At 46.4% G+C, this 23,956-nt stretch overlaps 1 long non-coding RNA gene across 2 annotated transcripts in view; it reads right to left on the bottom strand.

The window, feature by feature from the left end:
• The window catches only part of LOC138526000 (uncharacterized), a 78,792-nt gene that overhangs the window by 31,862 nt on the left and 22,974 nt on the right, over positions 1 to 23,956 (bottom strand). The gene's annotated exons all lie outside the window — the stretch shown is intronic.

Here is a 23,956-nt window from a genome sequence, read left to right as displayed (position 1 = left end):
ATGTGGAAAGGAGTAATGGCACGTGAGTATTAAAGTTCCCCAATGTCTTTAAACGCACCTTGTTTTGTCTTTCAGATGCAGGATGCAGCGCCGAAGGCCTCCGGAGCGTGAGAAGAGTCGGTAAGCTTTTGTCTTTCAGATGCCGGAATGCATTGTGAAGACCTCCGGAGCGCACGAAGAGTAGGTAAGCCTTTGTCTTTCAGATGCCGGAATGCTAACCTGTTCTTTCTTGTCTTTATAGGTGTTGCTGAAGACTGGATTCAGGATGGTAAGCCTTTTTCCTTAGGCCCAGGATCCGATGCAGAAGACACGATGAGCGTTCTGCTGCAGAGGATGCAGAATAACGCAAAGCAAGATTCATCCACCGGGTGTGGTTTAAATAGCCTCCTGTAGTGCTTAGGTGTCTCCTTCCACAGCCACGCCTAGGTAAGAAAAGAGTTCCTGCTTTCCAGAAGAGTTCCAGTGTTCTGAATCTAGGGAGTGGCTCCTGCCCCACCCAACAGGAAAAGTAGTTCCAAACAGAAGAGGATCAGAGGCTCAGCTGGCAGGCAAGTAAGCAGCATGGTCTGCTGCAGGTAAGTCCACCCAAGCATTATGAGCCCGGCGCTTCCAGCGCTGGGACTGGGCACATTTATGAGCCTGGTGCCACTGGCGCCAGGACTGGGTCCAAAAGGTCCCAATTGGGACTGGTTGGCCCTCTGAACCTGGGTTATGGATCTGCTTCCAAGGGAGTTGGGAAAACCCTGACCTTTTGGAAGCAGAGATCATGACAGTACCCCCCCTCAAGGCCCCTCCCAAACCGGGCTTCTCCGGGGGTTTTGGCTTGTCAGGAAATGTTCGGTGAAATCTTTTGATTAGGCGAGGAGCGTGGACATATTCAGCAGGTTCCCAGGATCTCTCTTGGGGGCCGTAGCCTTTCCAGTCAATTAGGTAAAATAGTTTAGATTTGGAGATCTTGGAGTCCAGAATGCTTTTGACTTCAAACTCGAGTTCTCCATCAACTAGGATGGGTTTTGGAGATTTAGTTAGTCGGGTTTGAGGTTGCACGGGTTTTAATAGAGAGACGTGGAAGACCGGATGTATCTTCATGTGAGGGGGCAAGTCCAACTTGACCGCTACTGGGTTTACTATGGTAGTGATGGAATAGGGACCAAGGTATCTTGGGTTGAATGTGCGTGGCCCTTTTAGAGGTAGATATTTGGTGGATAACCAGACTTGGTCCCCTACTTGATATTGAGGGGCTTCCTTCCGATGTTGATCTGCTCCTTTCTTGTATTGTTCTTTAGCCCTTTGAAGGTGTGAAACAGCTTCCTTAAAGGCTTGGGTGATTGTAGAATGCAGGTAGTCTACTGCTGGTGTTTCAAGATCTTGGAGGGGATCCAACTCCGAGGTTCGAGGGTGACTGCCGTACAAAAGAAAAAACGGTGTTTTCCCAGTTCCCGAATGGGCAGAGTTATTGTAGGCATATTCGGCTATCCAAAGGATGTCTTTCCAAGTTTTTTCAGTTTGTTGCAGCATGCAGCGTAAATACTGTTCCAGAGTTTGATTGGTCCTCTCGGTTTGTCCGTCGGTCTGAGGGTGGTGACTGGTCGATAGTCTCACATCAATTTGAGCCGACCGACAGCAACTTCGCCAAAAATGAGAAATAAATTGACTACCTCGATCCGAAATTAGAACCGAAGGAAAACCGTGTAGTCGGACGATGTTTTCGAGGAATTCTCGGGCCAGAGTTGCTGCTGTTGGCAAGCCTTTGAGCGGAATGAAATGCGCCATCTTGGAGAATAAGTCCATGATTACTAGAATCGTATTGTATCCGGAGCATGGAGGTAGATCGGTGATTAAGTCCATAGAAAGCGTATGCCAAGGGCGAGGTGGGATGTCAATAGGGCGTAAGAGGCCTGCTGGTCTTTCCTTTTGACTCTTGTTTTGGGCGCATACTCCACAAGACATTATAAAGTCTCTGATATCTTTTTTCCAAGACGGCCACCAGAAGTAGCGCTTGATCTTTTCTGAGGTCTTGGCCATACCGGGATGACCTTCCATTAAAGAATCGTGATAACAGGAGATTACTTTTTTCTGTAAATCTGTGCTGGGTAGGTATAATCGTTCTTGGAAATACAATAAGTTGTCCTTTACTGCAAAGTCCTTTCCCTGCAGATGCCAATTCTGTATGTCTGCTGGAGTTACAAGTTGCCTGGCTTTATCCTTAACTTCCTCTATGGATTCTGTAGCGATTACACCCAGAATTCTTTGTTCGGGAATGATTGGTACAGGTTTAGGGTTGATCAAGTGTTCTTCCACTCCCATCCGAGAAAGGGCATCAGCTTTACCGTTCTTTGTACCAGGTCGATAGGTAATTATGAAGTCAAACTCGGCAAAGAATAATGCCCAACGGAGTTGTCTAGAGGATTGGGCTTTTGCGGTTTTCAAATATTGCAGGTTTCGGTGATCCGTAATCACAGTAACGGTGTGTCAGGCCCCCAGCAGATAATGCCGCCAAGCCTTAAAGGCAGACTTGATAGCCAGAAGTTCCTTGTCAGTAATCGTGTAATTGATTTCAGGAGGCGAGAATTTGCGGGACCAAAATGCCACGGGATGCAACTGATTGGTTACCGGGTCCTTTTGTGATAGAACTGCCCCCATGGCAAGGCTTGAAGCATCAGTTTCCACGATGTAGGGGAGTTCGGGGCGAGGGTGTTTTAAGATTGGTGCAGAGATAAATTTAGTCTTCAAATCGTGGAAAGCTTGTTCCGCCTCGGTAGACCATTCAAAACGTTTGTTTTTCTTTAACAAGGCAGTGATGGGCTGGACTATTCGAGAGAATTCGGGGATAAACCTGCGGTAAAAGTTAGCGAAGCCTAACATGCTTTGCACACCTTTTACGGAGGATGGTGATGGCCATTTGAGAACTGCATCGACCTTCTTTGAATCCATACGTACTCCGCCAGGTGATAATATGAATCCCAAGAATTCAACTTCAGTCACGTTGAAAACACATTTTTCCAACTTAGCGAAAAGCTTGTGTTGACGCAATCTTTCGAGGACCATTTTCACGTGTTTCCGATGTTCAGATTCCGATGAAGAATAAACGAGGATGTCGTCAATGTAAACAACAACACACACATCTATGAGCTCTCTGAGGACATCGTTCATAAAATATTGAAAGGCGGCCGGGGCATTGCAAAGTCCGAAGGGCATGACCTGATATTCAAATAGCCCATACTTGGTGCGGAAGGCAGTCTTCCATTCATCGCCCTCTTTTACTCGTACCAAGTGGTAAGCTCCTCTAAGATCCAGCTTTGTATATATGCATGCTTTTCTGACTTGGTCCAGGAGTTCAGGGATCAAAGGTAACGGATATCTATTCTTAACGGTGATCTGGTTCAGGGAGCGATAATCGATACAAGTTCTAAGGTCTCCTTCCTTTTTCGGAACGAAGAACAAAGCTGAAGAAGCAGGGGACTTGGAAGGACGAATAAACCCATTCGCCAGGTATTGATCCAGGTATTGTCGAAGGTGAAGGTTCTCAGGCTCGGTGAGAGCATAAATTCTACTACAAGGAGGAGTAGATCCAGGTATCAGGTCTATCTGGCAGTCATAAGACCTATGAGGAGGTAGAGTGTTAGCCTGATCCTTCCGGAAAACATCTTGGTATTCAAGGTATTCGGGAGGTAACTGGGGAGTCTCTGAAGAAATTGCTGCCAGTGCAACACCAGGTGGAAGGTGACAAGTAGAGACACATTCTGGAAACTGGACCGTTCTTGCTCGCCAATCCATCAGAGGATTGTGTTTCTCTAACCAAGGTATTCCTAGAATAATCTGAAACTGAGGGGCCTTGATCACATCGAACACGATCTTCTCATGGTGTCCATCTTGACTTACTAGCGTCACTTCTTGAGTGGTATGCGTTACTGGCCCGGAGGCTATCTCCGTACCATCCACTGTAGTAATGACGTCCTTTACAGCCTTGGGACAAAGAGTTAGATTCATCCTCAAAACCATTTCATGATCCACATAATTGCCGATGGCACCGCTGTCGACGTAAGCTTCAATTGCATGTAATCGATCCGGATTATCAGGGCTAATGAGGACCATAGGTATCACGAAATGCGAGGTCACGGAACTGGTTTTCACGCTCGGCAAGAGGACCTCTATTCTTGTCGGGCGAGGTCGTTTCCCTGCTCAGAGTTTGTAACTTTGGTAACTGCAGCTCATACTGCCTTCTTGGCAGGTTTCACCGGACAGTCTCGAAGAAAGTGCCCTGAGTTTCCGCAATATAGGCATAATTGCAACTGTTTTCTCCTTTCCCGCTCCTTTTGTGTTAGAGGACCTTTCAGACCCCCAATTTGCATGGATTCCCCGGAGTCTACTCCTTTGGAAGGAGTTGGCGGTTTGGAAAATACTCGAGCATCAAACTTGGAACGGTCGGCCTTCCTGTTCTGCAGTCTATGATCTATTTGAACGACCAAGTCTATATAATCCGAACAGTCTTGTGGGGGATTCACTACTTGGGCTAAAACGTCTTTGAGCTCTCCACGTAGACCTCTGTAAAACAGCGTAATCCTTTTGTCCTCAGGCCATTGAGTTTCCACTATTAGTCTATTGAAAGATGCAATATAAGCCAAAAGGTCTTGATTACCCTGTCGCAACGAAAGAAGCTCATTGTCCAAGGCCTGCCCCTGTGAATGTCTTGCGAACAGTTTTTCCACACTAAGCTGAAAGGCTTGAAAATCATGGAGAACCGGATCATCTTGATTAACTAGAGGGATCGACCAGTCTGCCGCATTGCCACTAAGGTACGAAAGTACAAAAGCTACTTTAGCTTGATCAGTTGGAAAGGCTGCTGGCCGGCATAAGAAGTGCAACCGGCACTGATTGATAAATACTGCAAACCTCTTTGGGTCACCAGAAAATCGTTCGGGCGGAGCCAGAGGTACATTCCCAGGTAGGTTGATCTGCACTGGATTCATAGAGGATGTTGAAGGAAGATTTGCCCATGATGCGGGTAACGGGGTTTGTCCGGCTTGTGACTGTAGCAATTGTCTAGCAAGACCGTCTGTTCTCTCCTTGGAAATAATTAGTTCCCTTCTTAGAGCATTCGTTTCCTGACGAGCTGCATGCACTTCTGCCCTTAGTTCCCCAAATAACCGGGCTAGGTGGTCAGTATCCGAGGTTTCCATAGCGCCTGGGCGAGAGTTTTGCGGTAGGCTTTGCGTTCTGTAACGCTCACCTGATTCTCGCAGAGGCGCCGGTCTTGACTGGGCGACTACCGTATCTTCAAAGGTAATGTGTAGCACCCGGTTGGCTCTTTGGGCTGGACCTCTGTGCACTGTATGCCTGACTTCAAGAGTAAGATGTCTGCAGACAGAAAATATGGGATTAATGAACTGGGGTTATTGGGGTGTCCCTATCTCTTCCCTTTTTTGCTCTCCTGTAGACCCCCAAAGGTTAACGCTCTCACCTTAGGTAAGTGAATGCCGAGCTCTCCATCTGCCTCGGGGCAGGGTGCTGTAACCAGTTTCTTCACTGGATCGGTAGCGCAGGCCTCTTGACTTCAGAGGACTGCTGTCCGTCGTTTACTGCACGAACGGTAAGTTTCGAGTAATTCTATTGTCTTTAAAGTCTTTAGCAATGATGTCTCTTGTTTTGCAGGTTCCGGCGATGGCGGATGACGGGCTGAAGTGAGTTGAAGATGGAGTCCGTATGATGAATAGAAGCGCCTGGAAGCACGTAAGTAAGCGCTTGTTGCCTGCTTCACGATGCGCTCTAACTGTCTTTTATTTTGCAGGTACGAGTTCGGAGCGGCTGCAGGGTGCCAGAATACCCACTGGGGTTGATGTGGAAAGGAGTAATGGCACGTGAGTATTAAAGTTCCCCAATGTCTTTAAACGCACCTTGTTTTGTCTTTCAGATGCAGGATGCAGCGCCGAAGGCCTCCGGAGCGTGCGAAGAGTCGGTAAGCTTTTGTCTTTCAGATGCCGGAATGCATTGTGAAGACCTCCGGAGCGCACGAAGAGTAGGTAAGCCTTTGTCTTTCAGATGCCGGAATGCTAACCTGTTCTTTCTTGTCTTTATAGGTGTTGCTGAAGACTGGATTCAGGATGGTAAGCCTTTTTCCTTAGGCCCAGGATCCGATGCAGAAGACACGATGAGCGTTCTGCTGCAGAGGATGCAGAATAACGCAAAGCAAGATTCATCCACCGGGTGTGGTTTAAATAGCCTCCTGTAGTGCTTAGGTGTCTCCTTCCACAGCCACGCCTAGGTAAGAAAAGAGTTCCTGCTTTCCAGAAGAGTTCCAGTGTTCTGAATCTAGGGAGTGGCTCCTGCCCCACCCAACAGGAAAAGTAGTTCCAAACAGAAGAGGATCAGAGGCTCAGCTGGCAGGCAAGTAAGCAGCATGGTCTGCTGCAGGTAAGTCCACCCAAGCATTATGAGCCCAGCGCTTCCAGCGCTGGGACTGGGCACATTTATGAGCCTGGTGCCACTGGCGCCAGGACTGGGTCCAAAAGGTCCCAATTGGGACTGGTTGGCCCTCGGAACCTGGGTTATCGATCTGCTTCCAAGGGAGTTGGGAAAACCCTGACCTTTTGGAAGCAGAGATCATGACAGTCCTAGCCAGAGTATTTCTCGAAAACATCGTCCGATTACACGGCTTCCCATCGATAGTAATCTCAGATAGGGGAAGCCAGTTTGTTTCCCACTTTTGGCGCAGCTGTTGTCGATTAGCTCAAATCGATGTAAGACTTTCAGCCAGCCATCATCCCCAAACCGACGGACAAACCGAGAGAACCAACCAGACTCTCGAGCAATATTTAAGATGCATGCTACAACAGTCGGAGAGCAACTGGAAGGACATCCTTTGGATAGCAGAATATGCATACAACAATTCAGTTCATTCAGGAACCGGGAAGAGTCCCTTCTACATTTTGTATGGTATTCATCCTCGAACTTCCGACCTTGATCCACCTCAAGATCTTGGAACACCCGCCGTGGATCAATTGCATACTGTTATCACCCAAACCTTTAAAGAAGCGACTGCACATCTTCAACGAGCCAAAGAAAGGTACAAGAAGGGAGCAGACCAACACCGAAGCGATGCCCCTCAATACCAGGTTGGAGATCAAGTTTGGCTGTCCACCAAACATTTATCGCTTAAAGGGCCTCGCACCTTCAACCCCAAATACCTGGGACCATATCCAATTACGGCCATAGTTAATCCGGTAGCCGTCAAATTAAAATTGCCAACCCATATGAAAATACATCCTGTATTTCACGTTTCTCTTTTGAAACCCATGCAACCGGGAACCAGATTGACCAGTTCTCCAGAGCCTGTTCAAGTGAATGGAGAACCCGAATTTGAGGTTAAAGATATTTTGGACTCTAAGATCATCAAATCATAACTATTCTACCTCATCGATTGGAAAGGCTACGGACCTCAGGAGAGATCATGGGAACCCTATGACCACGTCCATGCTCCTCGTTTAGTCAGAAAATTTCACCGGACTTTTCCCAATAAACCAAAACCCCCGGGGAGGACAAGTTTGGGAGGGGCCTTGCGGGGGGGTACTGTCATGAGCACTGCTCCCGAGGAGCCAGGACTGGCCCAGCATCCTCAGAAGCAGGCCCGCCTTTCATTCTTCCGGACCCAGCAGACCCCTACAGGGGCCCTTTGGACTGTGTCCTGGCGCCTTTGGCGCCAGGCTCATAAAGGGTTTCAGTCCCGGCACCATAATCGCCGGGCTCATATGGGTAAACCATGTCATAATGCTTGGGTGGACTTACCTGGGGCAGACCATGCTGCATACTCACCCAGAGCAACCCAGTCAGGCTGAAGTCCCCAGCCAGCAGGGCTGGGAGGAACTACTTCCTCAAATCAGGAACTCTTTTCTTACCTGGGTGGGGCTGGAGGAAGAACACGCACCAAAGCTCTGCTACACTATTTAAACCACGCCCGATGGAGTTCACGTGCTTCGCGTTATTCTGCAGCAGCAGCAGGACGCTCACCGTGTCGGCTCCTGCATCCTTGGTCCGGATATATCCTCAGCTTCCCAAGCAGCAACCTGGGGATAAGAAAACACGCAGGAATTCATATGTACCTGAATTCAGCCTCCAGAATCCAGTCTCCGAGACCTGCAAAGAAAAGTTCAAGGTTAGAAAACGTGCAAAACGCCCGCAGCCGCGCTCGCTTACCTTATCCATCCTTGATCACTCCAAGGCTTACCGCGGCCTTCACTCCGGCGGCATCCTCCACAGCATCCCAGCACCTGAAAGGGAAAAAGACATTGTTTAAGGCGCCCATTAGGATAAGGCCACGTTTCAGTTATACTTACCGGCCTCTGCACGTGCAGCAACGGTGGCATCGTCCACAGCATCCCAGCACCTGAAAGGGAAAAAGACATTGTTTAAGGCACCCATTAGGATAAGGCCACAGTTCAGTTATACTTACCGGCCTCCGCACGTGCAGCAACGGCGACATCGCCCACCGCATCCCATCACCTGAAAGGGAAAAGACACTGTTAAAGGCACCCATTTGGAAAAGGCCACAGTTCAATTATATTTACGTGCCTCCGCACGTGCAGCAACGGCGGCATCGCCCACAGCAACCCAGCACCTGCAAGGAAGGGAAAGACATTGTTACAGGTGCCATTTTGGAAAAGACCATAGTTCAATTATACTCACGTGTCTCCGCACGTGCAACTGCAACAGCATCGCCCAACAGAGTCTCTGCACCTAAAGACTATTACAAAAGGACTCTAAACCTGTACATTGAATTCATCCAGTGACGTAACTGGACTCCATGCGCCCCTGCACCAGAAGCAGGATGGAGAGCTCACCTTCACCAAGCCAAAGGTAAGAGCTCGCTGAGACTTGTTGAAAGCCTAGAAGTGGGAGAAGCAAAGACTGGGGGGGAACCTCATCCTATCACTTGGGTATTTACCCCTTTTTTCCCCATCTACAGAAAAATACCTCACAAACCAGGGCGTTCGTATTCGGAGGTCCCGTCCTGAGCGCATCCCGAACCCAGGGTCGCAGTCCAGCCTGAGTCAGCGCCTCCGTAGGAACCAGGTGAGCGTTACAGCCACCACGCCTGGTCAGCATCGACATACTTGTCAATCATAGGTCTGTTTGGAATTCGTCCGAAATAGAATGGGTGATTGCAGTGTTTCCTGGCCTTCTTTCTTGTCATGAATTTGGTAGGAGGGATAGGGGGCGGTAGGCTTCCCCATCACTTTTCAGTCTTCTACCGTACTTCTCTAGGGTCGGCTTTCCCAAGGAAATACTAACAGACAAGGGTTCGAATTTAATGAGTACGCTTATGGCCGAAGTCAAAGAGCTACTCCACATTACAACCTTGCGAACTTCTGTGTACCAGCCCCAAACCGATGGCTTGGAATAAAGATTCAATAAAACCCTGAAACTAATTTTACGAAAATTGGTAGACAAGAACAGGAAAGACTGGGACTGAATGATTCCATGGGCACTATTTGCAGTGAAGAAAACCCCCCAGGCTTCCACAGGTTTCTCTCCTTTTGAACTGCCCTATTGTAGAGAGCCCAGAGATGTCCTGGACATGCTCCAGGAAACCTGGGAAGAAGGAGAGGAGGCCTCCATTCCCATCTCGCAAACCGCCACCAGAAGGTGAGAACATATGAAATTGGTTTGAGGCTTAGGGCCTCATTATGAGTTTGGCGGTAGCCATGGAGCTTTTAGCTCCATGGCTGCCACCAAACCGGGCTCCTTTACCGGGTTCCCTGAATGGGGAATTACCGGGCCATTCCGAGTTCAGAGGGCCCGGTAATTCCTCCCTCAGGGATCCAGGGCCTGGACCTTCCCCATTCCCATTTGAGCCCCCATAGGGCTCAATGGGAATGGGAGAGGGAGCTAACAACGGGCCGATTACGACTGGCCCATTGTTAGCTCCCTCTTCCCCTCGTGGGACCCGGTAATGACGCCTGGTTTTACGGTCTCCCGAGCCCAGCTTCGGGAGACCAAGGACCGCTCCATCCCTTCAATCCTGGATCCTTCCTCAAGATGCAACCTGGTAGTCCTTGAAGTCACTCTACTCCCTTCCATCGGAACACCACAGACTGTTCTGGCCTTGGTTGACTGTGGCGCTATGGGTACATTTATGGACAACCAATGGGCATCCAGGCATGATATACCCAGAGAACAAAAGGATATCATTCAGACAGTAGAGGGAATTGACGGCTCCCCCCTGTCCTCAGGAACTATCACCCAACAAACCAGGAGGATCACGCTTTCTGTCCACAACCACCAAGAAAACATACAGTTCGACATAATCAGAGCCGCACACTAGCCAGTGGTCCTAGGCATGCCTTGGTTAAAGAAGCATAACCCATACATCAACTGGCCTACTGGCTCTTTATTTTTGGGCTCTGAATACTGGCTATCACACTGTTTGTCTTCAGTTACCTATCCAGATGCTCCCAAGGTCGACCAAAGGAACAATTCTTCTCTCTCCATCTCCAATGTCAATCATGTACCTGAGATCTATCAGCAATTCTCTCACGTCTTTTCCTTTGCCATTGTTCAAACCCTACCTCCACATCGGCCAGAAGACTGCGCAATCGATACTGAGGAAAATGCTGTAATTCCCTTTGGCAGGATGTTTATCCTTTCAGAACCTGAAAAGAAGGCCCTAAGAGAATATTTGGATACCAATCTTGCTAACGGCACCATCTGTCCTTCCATGTCTCCCGCAGGGGCGTCCTTATGTTTTGTACCAAAGAAAGACACAAAGGAGCTGCGAATCTGTCTAGATTATAGGGGTCTAAACCAATGTAGCCGGAAGGACAGATACCCCATACCACTGATATCTGACATCTTGGAAGCACTCAGGGGCGCTGTAATTTTTACCAAGTTAGACTTGAGAAGAGCCTACCATCTGGTACGAATAAGGGAAGGCGATGAATGGAAGACCGCCTTTTCGAACACCATTCGGACATTTTGAGTATCTGGTCATGCCTTTTGGACTTGCCAACGCCCCGGCCGTCTTCCAGCGATTTATGGATCAGGTTTTTTCAGATATGCTTTTCTTCTCTGTTATTATGTGCTTGGATGACATTTTGGTGTATTCCAAAAACCCCACACAACATCAACAACATGTTTCTGCCGTGCTACGATGACTCAGAGAACATCATTTATTAGCCAAACCAGAGAAATGCACATTCCATGTTTCTACGGTACGTTACCTAGGATTTGTTTTAAACGCCCAAGGGGTGGCTATGCATCCTGTCAAAATCGAAGCCATCACATCCTGGCCAGTCCCCTGCTCCGAAAAACAAGTCCAATCCTTCCTGGGCCTTGCAAACTTTTACAGGAAGTTCATACCTTCCTTTTCATCCATTGTTCAACCAATCGCGAGTCTACTTAAGAAGAATACCCCCTTTCTATGGACCTCTTCTCAAGAAGCTGCCTTTGTTAAATTGAAGGAAATGTTCACTCATGAACCCATCTTGATACAGCCTGACATTACAAGACCCTTTCTAGTGGAGACAGACGCCTCTGAACTCGCAATTGGTGCGGTGTTGAAACAACAAGCCCAAGACGGGTTCGAACATCCTGTGGCTTACCTATCTCAGACTTTTCTCCCATGTGAAACCCACTATTCAGTTCTAGAAAAAGAACTGCTTGCCATTCGCCAAGCCTTTAAAGACTGGCGTCATCTCCTCATGGGTGCTACCCATCCTGTACAAGTGCAAACAGATCACAGGAACCTACAAGTCCTTCAGTCCAAGGAGTGCCGGAACAGCCGACAAGCACGATGGGCCTTTTTCTTTCTTCAATACCAATTCCAGATATCTCACATTCCAGGGAGCTCAAATATCATCACGGATTCCTTGTCCAGACGTCCTGACTACCCTATTCAGGAAAGGCCCACCCTGCCTAAAATGTTTCCGAGCACTGTGTTCATCGCTCAAGCATCTGACATCTTGGAGTCCATTAAGAACGAGACTACAACCTCGGACCTTTGGAAGGACTTCCAAGGACAAAATCCTTGGGGTCTTGAGTTCAAGAATGGATTCCTTTTTCGGAAAACCCAACTAGTTGTACCTACCCAATCGCTACAAAAGCGCATTTTGCACTTATGCCATGACACCTATTACTCTGGACATTGTGGGGTCAGCGGTACCCTTCTTTCCATTCAACAAAACTTCTGGTGGCCCAAGATGCTGAAAGACTTTCAGATGTATGTCCGGGCATGTGCTGTCTGCAACCAGAACAAGACCGATAACAAAAAACCAGCAGGACTACTTCTCCAACCAGTTCCTCCTTCCCGACCCTGGGAAGCCATAGCTACGGATTTCAATGTAGACTTTACCCCTTCCAGGGGACATACAGTTATAATGGTAACCATCGATCTCTTTTCTCACATGGCTCACTTTGCACCATTATCAAAATTGCCTTCGGCTCCAGAAATGGCCGGACTCTTTGTAAAACACATTTTTCGTCTTCATGGGCTACCATCCAAAATCATCTCTGATCGTGGACCACAGTACATCTCCAAGTTTTGGAAAAACCTCTGCAAGGTGTTAGGAATTCAACGAGCGCTTTCATCTGGATACCATTCACAGACAAACGGTTTTACAGAAAGGGTAAACCAGACCCTTGAACAGTACCTACGCTGTTTTTCCAACAGGGTTCAAGACGACTGGTCAGTGCTCATACCAGTCGCAGAATTCGCTTACAATAACTCTGAACACTCTTTGATAAAGACCAGTCCATTCTTTTGCAACCTAGGTTTTCATCCTTCTGTGCTTTCTTCAGTGCTGCCTTCTCCAAGTCCTGTTCCTTCTGTTGATTCCTGGACTGCTCAGTTGGCTTCAGTTCATCCAGAAGCATTGAACCATCTATCCCAGGCTAGGGAAAACATAAGAAGATTCGCAGACTCCAAGAGACGCCCTGCTCCAGATTATAATGTTGGGGACAAGGTCTGGTTATCTTCCCAGTATTTACCCAGACACTTAAGACCAAACAAGCTGGCACCCCGCTACTACGGCCCCTTCATTGTGTCTAAGAAAATCAATCCAGTGGCCCATCAATTACGATTGCCTACAACTTGGAACAGAATCCATCCTGTTTTCCATACTTCCCTGCTAAAGCCTTAGCTCCACTCTACCAGGAATGCTCCCCGTTCTCCTCCTCTACTAGTCCAGGGTCAGATTGAGTATGAAGTCTCCCGAATTTGCGATTCCAGGTACAGAAGGGGAAGATTACAATACTTGGTGGAATGGAAGGGTTATCCACCCAGTAATCGTACCTGGGAACCAGTCTCCAACCTCAATGCCCCCAGACTGGTGCAACGATTCCATCGATTACATCCTGGCAAACCAGGGGGTACGAGTCTTCGGAGGGGGCATACTGTCATGAAATCATGCTACCGCCCCCTTTGAACCTCCTGGTCCATTCGACAACGTGCCCGAATGTTCCCAACACCCTCTCAACATGGCGGACACAGCTCCTTGATGAGCGGTATAGTTTCAAGCACGCCTAGATAAGTGCAACGCCCCTGCGGTTCTGCGCATGTCAATGCGCTCACAATTGCTTGTTCGAGTGTAGTTCCTCGCGCTCGCTCCTAGGAATTTCCTTCACCTAATTGTGTCTTCCTGGTTCTCAGCTACTGTGTCTTCCGCGGCTCTCGATCCAGGACTGCTCTCGCGGTTGCACTCGGACCGCTTTGCCGCCTGCCCAGGGTTTCCGGGCTTCCGGATCTCAACTGCAACTGCGGCACCGCGTCTGCGACTCTCTATCCAGGACTGCTCTCGCGGTTGCCCTTGGACCGCCTTGCCGCGTGCTCAGGGTTTCCGGGCTTCTGGACCTCAAATGCAACTGCGGCACCGCGTCCGTGACTCTCCATCCAGGACTGCTCTCGCGGTTGCCCTCAGACCACCTTGCCGCCTGCCCAGGGTTTCTGGGCTTCCGGACCTCAACTGCAACTGTGGCACCGCATCCGCGACTCTCCATCCAGGACTGCTCTCACGGTTGTCCTCGGACCGCCTTACCGCTTGCCTAGGATTTCCGAATCTTCTGGACCTCACCTGAAACTGCGGTCACCGCGTCTGCGGCTCTCCATCCAGGACTGCTTTCGCAGTTGCCCTCGGACCGCCTTACCACTAGCCCAGGATTTCCAGAGCTTCCGGACCTCAACAGCAACTGTGGCCACCCGCGTCCGCGGGTCTCCATCCAGGACTGCTCTCGCAGTTGCCAACGAACTGCCACACTTGAACGCTGAACTCTAAGTGGCGTCTTGAGAAGCCCGTCTTTATCTCCACGAGACCCGCAGCTCCAGGAAACGCAGGCAGACAGATCCAACAAGAAAGAAGCCTACCAAGCCTAAACAGGTGAGCCCTCATACCAGTCGTGACACATACCACTATATTAGAACACCTAAAGATAAAGTAGTTCATTTAAAACTGTATCGACTCCCAGAAGCCTGTAAGCAGACAGTGATCGAGGAAGTCAACAAAATGTTGGAAACCAATATTATTGAGCCATCTCCAAACCCATGGTCCTCTCCTATTGTGTTGGTAACTAAACCTGACCGTTCTTGGTGATTCTGCATAGACTTCTGTCAATTTAATACCATCTCGGACTTCAATGCCTATGCCATGCCACGCATCGATGACCTAATTGATAAACCAGGAGCAGCCACCTTTCTATCTACCCTAGATTTAACCAAAGCATATTGGGAAGTTCCCGTATATGGAAAAGGAAAAGACTGCATTTTCAACGCCTCTAGGACTATTTCAATTTAAAGTCCTGCCTTTCGGCTTACATCGTGCGCCAGCCACTTTCAATGTCTCACGGATCAAATCTTACAACACTATGCCGATTTCTGTGGATCTTATATTGACAATATCGTCATTTATAGTAAGACTTGGGAGGACCATCTCTTCCATCTTTATACCATTATGAAAGTCCTCAGAAACGCTGGACTAACTGCTAATGCAGCTAAGTGCAAATGTGCCCAGTGAGCCGTAAAATACCTTGGCTTCGTAGGGAATGGGAATGCATTGCCCCAACATGAGAAGGTAAAAGCTGCCTTAGATACACCAACCCCTAAGGCCAAAACAGATCTTAGAGCTTTTCTCTGGTTAATAGTATATTACCGTAGGTTTATCTCCAACCTTTTGGACAAAACAGCCCAGCTGACAGATAAACTTAAGAACGCAAAACCCCAGAAACCTTATTGGAATGACGAAGATTAGATATGTTACAACACCTTGAAACAGACTCTGTGCCAGAACCCAAACCTGAAGGTAGTCGACTTGTCTAAAGAGTTTGTATTACAGATGGATGCCTCCCTTACAGGGTTAGGAGCCGTCCTGTCCCAGGTTTGCAATGGATTGGAACATCCCATATTATTCACTAGTCACAAGCTGTTCCCAAATAAAAACAATTACTCTACATTTGAACTAGAGGCCCTGGTCATCAAATGGGCCATTATCCATCTCCGATAATACCTATTAAGACAACAATTCACACGTTACAGATCACTCACCCCTAGTTTGAATTAGTCAAAGCAAAGACTCCAACCCTCGGGTCATGCAATGGTTTCTAGACCTACAACCCTATTGTTTCACTGTGGAACACCAAAATAGAAAAGACCTGGGAGATGTAGATTATCTTTCCCGGTCCCCTGTGAAACAAATGTGGCTACATCGCATGGAGGGAGGGTATGTGAGAAACCTGAAGGTGTCTCCCTGACTAGTCCCCGGGGATCTGTCATCCAGGTGGCCAGGACACAGCCATCGCTATTGGATCCAGTTCCTGGTGGTGAACCGGTGATGGAGGATCACCTGGATGGGGGTCCTCGGGGAGTGGAAGTAGGACACCAAAGACACGGTATCCCCTGTCTTATAACACCTTTTCTCCATCCTTCCATGTAAGATATTCAGACACTCTACCCCCACTCCCCTTTTCCGACACAAACACTTTTGCACACCAAAATATGTCCTGCTTTCCCAGAAGAACAACACCTTACTACCTCAGGACAATTTCCAGTCTGTCAGCAAAGGAGGCCTCGTGTTTGTTTTGGGTACTGGTCGAGTGTGGCTTGGTCTTCTCAGGGCCTGACTTTCATTTCTCCCTTGAGTACCAAGCCGCTGGTTTTCTTCGGCCCCACAATTGGCTCCCTCATGCCCATTAGCCATTTGAATCACTTCTTCTAAGGTGGCCACATGTTGCTGCCAAACTACTTTCTCAAATCACTCTCCTTCCAATCAACTCTACTATTCTCCACTCCCACTACTCTCCATGGTATTACGTCCTTTTGCCGACACCTGTTTTTCCAACTGGTATTTTGCAACAGGTGTTTTGCCGAAAAATCCCATCAAAATGATTTGGGGGGTGGGAAAGTGTAAATGAAGGGTTGGGGAAGGTAAATAAAAAAAAATTATAAAAATAAGGGGAGTTTGGGGGAGCTATCCCCCCCTGAAAATTATTTTAAAAAAATGCGATTAAGTTTTTCGGCTAACCTGCCCGCAGCAAAACACCCATCGGAAAAAAGGGGGTCGGCAAAATGACATAGAACCCTCTCCACTACTCCCTCGTCCCACTACTCTATACTCATCTCGCACACCTTCTCTCAGTCACCCTCCTTTCACACTCCCAGTCACATTTCCAAACCACTCTAACTCATACCCACACATTCTCCCTTGGTTTCACTCACTCACCTTACACACACCCTGACATGCATATACCACTTTAATTCACCAACCAATTGATCACCTTTCACATGCTTTCTGCAATCCTCTTCCATGCTCCGCTGCACTGTCTTTCGTCTGCACGGTCTCTTGGTCCACTTTCTCCTCCCTTGACCTCATCCAAACAACCCACATTGACATGCCTTTTTTCGATCTCTTTTATCCTAATCCTTTCCCCTTAAATGATCATCCATATGAGCTGATTCCCTGGGTCAGTTGCTGCCTTCTTTTACCACACAAGCTGGGTTACAGGTTTCAGAGCATATAACATGGGCCTTATGCTCCACCCCCTTTTCAGACCGGGTCCACAGGCTCTCTGTATTAGCAGCAGGCTATTAACAAAGTACATTTTTGCATTCAGTCTACATTGAATGGAGCATCTGGATTGCAGGCCTCATTTGTACAGCGATCCATTACTTTCCCTCACTCTGTCACCTCTCTTTCCAGTGAGCTGTGTAGTCGGGTCTCGACCGAAAGGACTTCTGGTAGCTGCAGTCCTAATGGACAAGAAGAGAAATACCAACCAACCGGTTGCACACCAGTAGGGGAAACCCTTTTTTACGGGTACAGGGATGAATTTGTACCCTCAATAGGATAGCTCACACAGTAACTTGATGTGTTCAGTACTATCAGTGACACCAGACCCCCAAAAGGAACCAATGGTCGATGTGACGATAGGAGGCAAATCCTTTTCTTTTCTTGTAGACACAGGGGGACTTGCTCCTGCATAAGCGAGGTAAAATATCCAATGGCAGGTATTTCCAGGAATGCTCAAGGGTTCTCTGGACTACGAATTTAGTTCCTTTCACTGATAAATTTAACTGTTTCTATAGGAGAATGTGACATGTCTGTTCCCTTGTTATATTCACGACAGACGCTAGTTAACATCCTGGGAAGAGATTTGATAACACAACTTAACATGATGATTTCATTCACTGATCAGGGAATATTGTGATCCACTCCAGGAATACACTATTTAAATGTAGGAGAGTTTATTCTAGCATTTACAGGGCAAGTGACTCTATGAGGAGTCCCGGTAGATCTGGAGGTTTTCAAGTATGGTGTAAGCATTTTATTACCATGGCTACCTGGATTAGTGGGAAAGATTGTGAGGATACCTGATGAGTTCTTAGTTAGACCACAAGTACCTATGGATGAGGAAGAAGGACAGGCTATTTCTATAGAATTAGAAGCAGCTATACTACAAGGAGAACTAGCAATGCTTTAAGGAGTAGATGATGAAGGCAGAGAATGGAGGACAGTTATAGCTCTTGAGGAGGGATACATATTGACTGACATACCTGATGAAGATATGTTCAGAGATTAACATATTGATGACGAGGTAATGTTTTTTATGTTTATTTTTATGTTTATGTGCTTGTTTAGAATGCGCCGATAGCCTGCAGGCATCAGGGCGCGGGAATGTCCTGAGTAATCCAATGCGCATAGTATTATGTGTTATAGGAGGCGGGCAGGGATAAGAGATTATCATTGGAAGAGGTGAGTTTTCAGAAGTTTCCTGAATCTCAGGTAGTTCTATTCCTGCCGTAATGTTAATGGCAATTTGTTCCAGCATTTTGCTGCCTTGACTGGGAAGGATTTTCCCTGCCCTTGCACACGTTTTGCTCTAGGAATATTCAGATAGGCCTTATCTTCTGATCTAAGGCGTCTTTGAGGCAGATACAAGGAGAATTGATTCTTAAAGTATCTCGGGGCTTTGCCATACAAACATTTGTAAACTATGGTCATCACCTTAAAGCGTACTGTCTCTTCCACCCTTAGCCAATGTAAGCATTACATACTGGATAAAGACTGAGAAAAAGGAAGTCCCACAGCGAATGGTGATAATGCGGCAACAACCAGTATTCTTTCAGGAAGACCCACAAAAGGTGCCAAATGTTCTTTGGAATACGAGCCCATATGATGTAGGCCTATTGAAGTGAATAGGAGAGGTTAAAATAAAACTTAAGCCAGGAGCAATTGTACCACGAGCAAAACAGTACCCCATGTCTCGAATAGCTGATGAAGGCATATTTAAGACTATTTCAGCACTAATGATTCGGGGGAATACTAGTGCCATTGGAGTCCTCATGTAATACTGTTGTGTATTCGATACGATAAAAAAATCTAAAGGAGGGTCATGGAGATTTATCCACAACGTGCACCCTCTTAATCAGACTGTAGACGCTGAATTTCCATTAGTTCCTAATCCGGCAACAATATTGTGTAGCATCCCAGTTGGAGCTAAGTATTTCACAGTGATCAATTTGGAAAAATGCATTTTTCTCGATCCCGTTGCACAAAGACTCACAAGACCTTACCTCCTTTATGTTCAGACAAAAGAGACTGAAGCATACTCGTTTAGCCCAAGAGTATTGTGAGTCCCCATCGATCTTTAACATGGTCCTACAGATGGATTTAGGCAACATTGAACTCAAGAGTGCGGCAATTCAGTACATAGATGACATATTGATTTGCAGTGAAACAGAAGATGAAAGCAGACAAGACTCTTTTCAGTTAATGACAATATTGGCAAACAAGGTAAACAGGGTGGACAAGGAGAAATGACAGTATTGTCAGGAAGAAGTGTTGAACATAGGTCAGTTAATTTCACAAGAAGGAAATAAAGTGACACCAGAAAGAGCTGAGGCTATTCTGAAAACACAAATGCCAAACACAGTGAGGCAAATGCAGCAGTTTCTAGGCTTGTGCAATTATTGCAGGGCCTGAGTTTTTGACTACAGCACATATACCAAGCCACGTTTGCAGTTGTTAAAGAAAGTACAAGTTGGTAAGCAAAAAAAGAAAGGACTGAAGAAATGGAGGAAGGATTTGAGGAATTAAAAAGAGCAGTCTGCACAGCTCCAGTTTTGGGAATCCCCAATTATAGCAAAGAATTGAATTTATTTTCACATCCTAATTGGGTCAGTGATGACAGCAGTACTCACACAAAGGACAACATTAGGGTACAAAGCTTTGGCATACTACAGTGCAAATTTAGATCCTGTTATGAGGGGACATTTCCCATTCGAACAATCTCTGGCTGCTGCCGCATTTGCAATTGATTAGTCCACGGGTATTAACATGAGCTGTTCCACGACTCTTTACATGGAGCACACCTTATTTGCTATTTTAGAGAAATCCAAGGGCACATTAATGTCACAGAGAGCTTCAGCTTACAAGGTAATGATTTCCAATCCAGCAATTAAGGTAGTGAGGTGAAAATAGTGAACCCAGCCACGTTTCTAACTGAACCTGTAGAAGAATGTGATCATGCGCATGTCTGTTCAAATAATGTCGAATTTTATGATGATATACCACTTGTGAAAGGAAATGCTCTAGAGGGAGGGGAAATTGATGGTTCTTCACAAAGAATTTATCAAACTAGTGGGGAGAGGCATTCAATGCTCTGAAGTTGTAAGACACAGATTAAATGCTGAATTTGAGGTAGTGCTGAGTGCAAGATTACCGTCTCACTTTTCAGCACAACCTGCAGAAGTAGTAACGCTTATTGTTGAGCTTGAGAAACACGAAAGGCAGGAAGTGACAGTGTACAGTGACTCCGCCTATGTGACGTCAACTGTGCACGTCATGCTGTAAAAGGAGGGGATACCTCCATGCAGACGACACTCCAGTGCAACATGCGTCTTTATTGGACAGGCTCATTAAGGCAGTACAACTCCCACCAGCCATAGTGGTCGTAAAATGCGCAACACATACTTGATCTCTCGCAGAAACGAAGCCGCAGACATAGAAGCCAAAAGAGTTCCATACTCTTCAGAAATTTTGAGTTTTGATACTGAAGATACTAAAGAAATTTTGAATAGAAGCATGCTGGTACGAGAAGGGTTTCATATGCTGTCGATTACATAACTAATAGAGATTCAGGGAAGAGCTCGACAAGAAGAGCAAAAGCTATTAAAAGTAGGGGGTTTTCTTTGTCCCCCACTGAAGCATTATGGATGCAGGAAAGCACTGGAAAGCCAGTGATACCAGTGGCATTGTTGAGAGTCGTACTTGAGCAGCTGCATTACCCTGTGCATATAACCAGAGAAAGTCTTGCTGTCACAAGTGCAGAAGACTAGTTTATTCCCAATCTACTGGAACACGTTGCACAGTTCATGGTGAATTGCATTGTGTGTCAAAAGCTTACTGCTGGACAAACACTGAGAATAATCAGAGGAGTAATACCTCGACCAAATGGTTTGTTTCAACATTTACATATCGATTACATCGATATGCTGCAAGCATGTAATGGGTACAGGTATCTATTAGTGGTGGTGTGTCCCTGCTCCAGGTGGATCGAAGCCGGTCCATGTACAAACCTTGATGCCAATTGCACAGCAAAGTTTTAAGTGTGCAAAGTATTTCCAAGATGGGGTGTGTTCAAAGTGCTAAGATCCGATAATGGACCAGATTTTGTTAATGAGCTATTTGTACAAATAGGACTTCTATTGAGCATAAAGCATACATTTTCTTCTGCTTATCATCCACAAGCAAACGGGATATGAGAGAGACTCAACAGTCTCCTCAAGGAGAGGATAGCCAAGATCAAATTAACTCTGAAGAAGGGATGGCTTTATTGCCTACCCCTTGCCTTATATGCTCTTCAAAATCAACCAGATTCTGACCACCATCTTACTCCCCATGAGTTAGTGACAGGGCGTTGCATGAGAATGCCTATTATGCCTCCATCTAGAGTCAGAAGTGATGCCCAGAGTGTAGCGAAGGCTCTAGGTGATGAAATGCATGATTATTTGACATGTATGACTACCAGTGTTTCTTTCATTGCAGATCAAGTCAAGCATCAGAGGGAGGGGTCAAGTAACACAGTCCAGTAGTCAACCCAATGAGCTCTTGTTACCACCAAAGTTATATGTTGGTGATTAATCCATATCAAGAATTTTACCCACAAGTGAAACGAGTCTAGGTTTAATGGTCCCCTTATTGTTGAGGAAGTCTCCCCTTCTGCAGTTAAGGTATCGGGAAGACGAGCTTTTCTCCATTTAGGAGATGTACATATCTACAAAGGCGGGACCCTCCCTCCAGCTTCCGTTGATCAAGAAGCAAGACAAGAAGAAGAAGAAGAACTTCCATGTGTGCAGACTCCATCGATGACCAAGAAGAAGGACGATAAAACAGCATGTGATTAGCACATATTTCTTTTGGACTGGAATTCATTGGACACTCCTTAAACTCATAGTAGGAAATGCACAAGACTTCCAGACAATTCTAGAGGCTGAAAACATACTTTTCAGAAATTCCTTGAAAGAGTAAAAATTGTATCAGTATTATGCTGACACGAAGAGAGATCAATACCCAGCTTCATTTTTAGGAGAATATCTGTTTCAATGATAAACACATGATACCTGCTGACAGAAACACACACAGGTTTGTATTTGTTTTTTTGTGTTTGTACTTCAGTCCTACCCTGCTCTTGTTAGGAGAAATGTCAATATTCACACCTTTCTACATGATCCCAAAAATGGTCCAGTGGTACGAAGACTCTTAATAGCGATTATTGGGCAGATTGTGTAGCTACAAATGCAAAATTGAATACTTGTATTCAAAATGATCTGAGAATAGGATGATTTGATTATAAAAAGAACACGAGTTCAACAAGTATTGGGATGGAATACCAAATGTTTGTCCAAGCTTCCCAGGCTTCTTTCTGTTTATGATATATATATATGTGTATTCTTTTTATCTTTCTGTATCTTACATTTCAGAGTCTCTATTAACCTAATGTTCCCATTGAAAATAACTCCTACGATTTCTCGAAGCGCGAGTACAAATGATGATAACTTCTTTAACCTCCATGGGCATGTCAGGCGACATAAGAGGGATGCAGAAGAAGATAATCAGGGGATAAATACCTACCATGATAATGCGGCTCACCTGGAGAATAATATGTGGTATCAGCACATGAAAAAGGTTGAGGAGAGAGCATCTGATGATAATTGCTATGTCTGCTCTCATCCCCTATGCCATGAATACAGTGAAGACCATAATTTCAAAAGAGATTTCAGCACAAGATGCAAGGTGCCTCACTCATCTAGCAGCATGCACTACTAGAGGACAGTTTTAAGGGGATTGGGCGACCGTGTGATAGAGATCAGGAAAGTCATGTCAATACCGGGATGATTACATCAAGACAACACAAATGGAGAAGGAGCCTGAATGGACAGACAGAATCCTTGTGTATCCTGCTGCAGGACAAGACGAGGTGATTGTTGAAGAAATGAAAAGAATGATCTGTTCTGACATGACAGAGAAGACTGAAATGCCTGGATTCAGGGAACGTTCAAAACTGCTGATCTATGGACAAGTGCATAAAAACAAAGGATGGGAAGATGGAATGATGTCCTGTGCAGTTCATCTGCTGAGGAAAGGAGCAGTGCAAGGAGTACAGAAGGTGAATGATGAGTGTTTGAAATCTTGGGCTACGTACTCTAAACTGCTGACATGGGTTTAAGATGATGTAGGCACAGTGTCTGTAGTCCAACTGATTAATGCAACAATGTGATTTCGAAGCAAAGGGAAAAATTATGTTGGACATAACAAGGGGTGCAAAAACACCATGGATGTTCCAGGAATGAGGAGAGGGACGGCTGTCCTAATGGATCGATATTGGACATGCAGATCCAGAACATATATGAAGCTACCCAGGAATTGGGGAGAGGTGTGTTTCTTTGTGTATATCCATGTTCCAGCATTGGTGATTCCACAAAGTGCCCTGAAGTTTGAAGAATTTCTGTAAGTGGACGATCACATGAGAAGGAAGAGGTCAATAAAACTCTGGTGGAGGAAGAGATCGAATTATTTCTCACCAAAATCACTAACGGCATATGAAGGCATTCCTGACGAGCACACACTACTCAGCAGAACTGCAGTGGCGTTCACATCCATGTTCATGCCTGGAATCCAAACAGCATGGAATGCCAAAAGGCAATAGGTCACCAGATGGGAGCTGCTGCAAACAATCAATGCCACTATAAAAGGATTTAAAGCTATAAAAGAAGAGCTGAGGGCCATAAGGCTGATGTCCCTCCAGAATAGGTATGTCCTCAATATGATTAAACAAATAGAAGGAGGTGTTGGCGCCAAGATCGAGCCATCATGTTGCACATTCACACCATCTCATGACGGCGTGAACGGGACCTTGACGCAGGCCATATCGATGTTGACAACTCTACACATAAAAATGGTGGATGAGACAGAGGCCATTG

Source organism: Ambystoma mexicanum, chromosome 1q (assembly GCF_040938575.1).
Source record: "Ambystoma mexicanum isolate Mex_15411 chromosome 1q, UKY_AmexF1_1, whole genome shotgun sequence".
NCBI lineage: Eukaryota > Metazoa > Chordata > Amphibia > Caudata > Ambystomatidae > Ambystoma > Ambystoma mexicanum.
Note: the sequence above shows the minus strand (reverse complement) of the source record. Positions and strands in the feature narration are given on the sequence as shown.